Here is a 5,272-nt window from a genome sequence, read left to right on the forward strand (position 1 = left end):
AGTGGCAGTCAGTGGAACTTGCTTTGCAGACTATCTCACACTTGACATATTTGCAGTATATAATTTAATTTTCCTCGACACTAATTGTGATTGATAAATTTTGAAGTTAAATGTTAGGAGGAGTAGTATCCTGTTATAAAAAAGTAAAATATTCAACAGCTGTTCAAGAATAATATAAAAACAATAGTGCACAAGCTGAAATGTCTCCCCTGCTTTACTGACCATTAATTTTATGTTGATAGGCCTAAATATAAAGCTTTACTACAAGTATCACATAAACTTAACATGATCCAAGAAAATGAGGTCACAGTCAGATAAACTAAACCAGAAATATATGTACACCTTACAATCATTCCATACACAAATATAGTTGACCTATTACTTATAGTTTCTAAAAAACAAACTTAATCAGGAAAACTAAACATTGACCAATGAAATATGAAAATTAGGTCAAGGTCATGCAGAAGAACCATTCCACAGACATGTACACCTTACAATCAATATATGCATTAATTTAAATATAGTTGACCTATTGTTTATAGTATCTAAGAAACAAGTCAAGGTCAGATGATACCTGCCAGACAGACATATACACCTTACAATCATTCCATACACCAAATATAGTTGACCTATTGCATATAGTATTAGAAAAAAGACCAAAACACAAAAACTTAACTTTAACCAATGAACCATGAAAATGAGGTCAAGGATAGATGACACCTGCCAGTTGTACATGCATACCTTACAATCATTCCATACAACAAATATAGTAGACCTATTGCTTATAGTATCTAATATATGGACTTGACCAAGAAAACGTAACCTTGTTCACTGATCCATGAAATGAGGTTGAGGTCAGATGGAAACTGTCTGAAAGGCATGAAGACCTTGCAAAGTACGCATATACTAAATATAGTTATCCTTTTACTCATAATAAGAGAGAAATTAACATTACAAAAAATGAACTTTTTTCAAGTAGCAGCCATGTCACTGAACCATGAAAATGAGGTAAAGGACCATGGACATATGACAGACGGAAACTTTTTTACCCTATATTATGCACATTTTGCCCATTATTCTATATATTATGTAAATCCCATCAGAGACCCTCATAGCAAGTGGCAGTCAGTGGAACTTGCTTTGCAGACTATCTCACACTTGACATCTTTGCAGTATATAATTTAATTTTCCTCGACACTAATTGTGATTGATAAATTTTGAAGTTAAATGTTAGGAGGAGTAGTATCCTGTTATAAAAAAGTAAAATATTCAACAGCTGTTCAAGAATAATATAAAAACAACGAATAGTGCACAAGCTGAAATGTCTCCCCTGCTTTACTGACCATTAATTTTATGTTAATAGGCCTAAATATAAAGCTTTACTACAAGTATCACATAAACTTAACATGATCCAAGAAAATGAGGTCAAAGTCAGATAAACTAATTTAAACCAGAAATATATGTACACCTTACAATCATTCCATACACAAATATAGTTGACCTATTACTTATAGTTTCTAAAAAACAAACTTAATCAGGAAAACTTAACATTGACCAATGAAATATGAAAATTAGGTCAAGGTCATGCAGATGAACCATGCCACAGACATGTACACCTTACAATCAATCAATGCATTAATTTAAATATAGTTGACCTATTGTTTATAGTATCTAAGAAACAACCTTAACCATGAAAACTTAACATTGACTAATGAACCATGAAAATGAGGTCAAGGTCAGATGATACCTGCCAGACAGACATATACACCTTACAATCATTCCATACACCAAATATAGTTGACCTATTGCATATAGTATTAGAAAAAAGACCAAAACACAAAAACTTAACTTTAACCAATGAACCATGAAAATGAGGTCAAGGACAGATGACACCTGCCAGTTGGACATGCATACCTTACAATCATTCCGTACAACAAATAAAGTAGACCTATTGCTTATAGTATCTAATATATGGACTTGACCACGAAAACGTAACCTTGTTCACTGATCCATGAAATGAGGTTGAGGTCAGATGGAAACTGTCTGAAAGGCATGAAGACCTTGCAAAGTACGCATATACTAAATATAGTTATCCTATTACTCATAATAAGAGAGAAATTAACATTACAAAAAATGAACTTTTTTTTCAAGTATCAGCCATATCACTGAACCATGAAAATGAGGTAAAGGACCATGGACATATGACAGACGGAAACTTTATAACATAACGCATCTAATTTGCCCACATCCACTTCAATTGAACCCTGGTGGATAGTTGTCTCATTGGCAATCATACCACATCTTCTTATTGTCGAGCCTGTGACTTCTGTCGCAGAAAGCTCAACATAGGAATACTGATCCGGCGTCGCAGTGTTAACTAACTACTTAAAAGCTTAAGAGGCATGACAGCACGTGCATCCACGTCGTTTTCACGAAAAGAAAAAAAAAAAACAGAGAGAGAGAGAGAGAGAGAGAGAGAGAGAGAGGGGACAAAGTTAACTTATAGGAATTAGTCTTTCTATGTATGCATTTTAAAAACTACATAAAGAATAAGAGCAAGAGGAATGCACATGCAGCGAAATTTTTAATCCTGTAAGACATGTATTTGTACGATAAATACATACAACTGATGTAAACATGGCGGAACTTTTTATATTACTGACATTGTTTAGGGAAAAAAAAACAGCTACATAGTTGTCGGTACCACGACCATAACGTATACACGCCTTGAGTGCAAAAAAAACCAACCTAATCCCTTAACAAAAAAACTTGAAAACTATTATTTTCCGCTTCGCCCCAAAACACACATCTTACTAGGATGAAGACTTCAACTCGTATCGATCCGGGAATAATGACTGTTACCTTGTGAACTAGTTCAAAATTGACCAAGTATATAGGTCTTGACAACACGAATACTTCATTTTCACAACACGTAAACGTATTCCCGTCCTGGTGTGCATGTAATATTTGCTACTGGACATTAATAACCATTCGATCAATCAATAGTTTCCGTACACTAATAGATGAGAAGTTGGAACTGCTGTTATTATAAAGAAAGTACACATTTTCCAGTACATGTATTACGTTTTTATTTATTTTACAAAAAACATCTTGTATATAGATTCGATAATTCGGAGTCGTTTCTATATGGGCCGGCTATACGAATAGTTGATTGTAAAAGCATTTAAATAAATTGTTAATTCTAACTCGTTTTACTGGACTATTTGGTCATTCAATTTTATAATGAATTTTCTGTCCGAGTCGGACACTAAACTGATGATTCTTGTTCGAAAGAAACACCAAACTTTTAATACACGTATCTGCACTGTTATCATCTAGATATTGCCATACAACTGGTCGAATGCACATGTATTTGTTAAGTAGCTGGATAATTAACAAACGCAGATCATGAAAAGATCGTGATCAAAGTACCATTCCCTCTGAAAAAGTTCATTAGTTTTAACTTCGAGAATTCCTAACTGCGTAAAATTAGACATTCCTATCTCTCTCTTGCATGTAGAGTTTACCCACAGAATTTTTAAACATCTAAACCCATATGTTCAGCAAAATATTGGAGAATGTGTCCACCAAGTATTTGGTATCCAAAGATGTTTATTCTAACAGAAACTCCACATATAGTATTGTGTTTTGTTTATTGTTTTTTTTTTTATACATCTACTTTGCTCAATACAAATACTAGCATATGGGACAAATCTCCATGATTTTAAAAGCTCTCACGACGTACAAAGAACGCAAACGACAATGTTTAGTCTTCATTCGAATCGAAGTTAAACAAATAGTTGACCAAAAAACCACAACAAAAATGTACAATTTTTATTACGGTTGTGATTATTTTGAAATGCTATAAATGCGGATCATCCAGGGGGCTTCGCCCCCTGGACCCCCTATCAGGGCTTTGCCCTGTACCTTCTGGGGGCCTTAGGCGGCCCCAAGACCCCTCGCACTTTAGTTTGTGATTCCACTTCATTAAGAAGGTAGCTACGCCCCTGGCAATTAAAGGCATTTTTTTACCTTACTGTCTTCAACAATGAGAAAATGGGACACCATAATGTTCCATTCTGACAGCAAAACAGAAGACAAAAATTAATATCCAGGTGAGGTCTTCTTGGAGAAGGATGGACATCTCGGGCCAATCTATATCTACTATTACAAAGTTTTTATTTATCAATGAATTCATTGGTTCAAATTACAACACAGTAACTTGAAGTTATATTTGTACATAAAGCAGAAATCTTTTACATAATTTGAATTATATCTGCAAAATCTCTGAAAAATAATATCATTTCTAAAGTATATCTTGAAAATCTCTGAAAATATAATTTTTCAAATTTATTTAATAAGTAGAAAATTTACTGAATAATTATCATCAGTTTACGACCTGTATGAACAATAAGACAAGATAATTCTGGTTTTAACCATTGATAAAACGTTAAATGCTAAGTGTCATGATAACGAATGTTTAATTATTTCTGTTTTCCCCAATATAACATAATTACCTCCCTTGTCTAATAACACAGAAAGCCAATATTTAATAATCTGCATGATTCATACGTAAATATCAAATTACTAGATGGTTCTTTGCTATACTTATAAGTTTTTGTCCCATTTGATAGGAAATTATTAAACCATTAAATTGATCTGTATGGAATGTGAAATGACGCATGCCGTAATTGTCATCATTATTTTCCTTTTTATACTTGAACTTCATTTAAAAATTTCATCTAAATTTTTCTGTAAGATAAATGATCTGAAAGATTACTGAAACTTAATTTACAATTTTCAATCATGATATATTTTGACCCAATTTGAGACATAAAAACCTTTCTGTATTTGGAGTCGTATTAAGTTTCTTATCCAGAACACAATGTATATACAATTTTAGTAACCATACAAATGAGATAAAATTTACAAATGTCCAAATAAACAAATAATTAACCTTTTTCTAATAATTGTTGAACCAAAACAAAAAATAACAACTCACAAAAATTTGGTGGGTTGTTTGTGCTTTTTACATCGCGATGACCTTGAGGTCACTCCGATGTATTGCTATCGCCTAGATTTCCATTATGTAAATTAGTTTTGGGTTTGTAACCGATCTATAACCATGATAAATATGTGCACATAAACGAGTGCAAAATAACATTCCTTGTCATTTGATATAAATACATCTCTTCAATGAATACTGATAAAAATATTTTTGTTTACAACATAAATTAATAATGTGAAAATGTTTTGTAGTTAGATATATATA

Source organism: Mytilus californianus, unplaced genomic scaffold (assembly GCF_021869535.1).
Source record: "Mytilus californianus isolate M0D057914Y unplaced genomic scaffold, xbMytCali1.0.p SCAF_10, whole genome shotgun sequence".
In the NCBI taxonomy this organism is placed as follows: domain Eukaryota; kingdom Metazoa; phylum Mollusca; class Bivalvia; order Mytilida; family Mytilidae; genus Mytilus; species Mytilus californianus.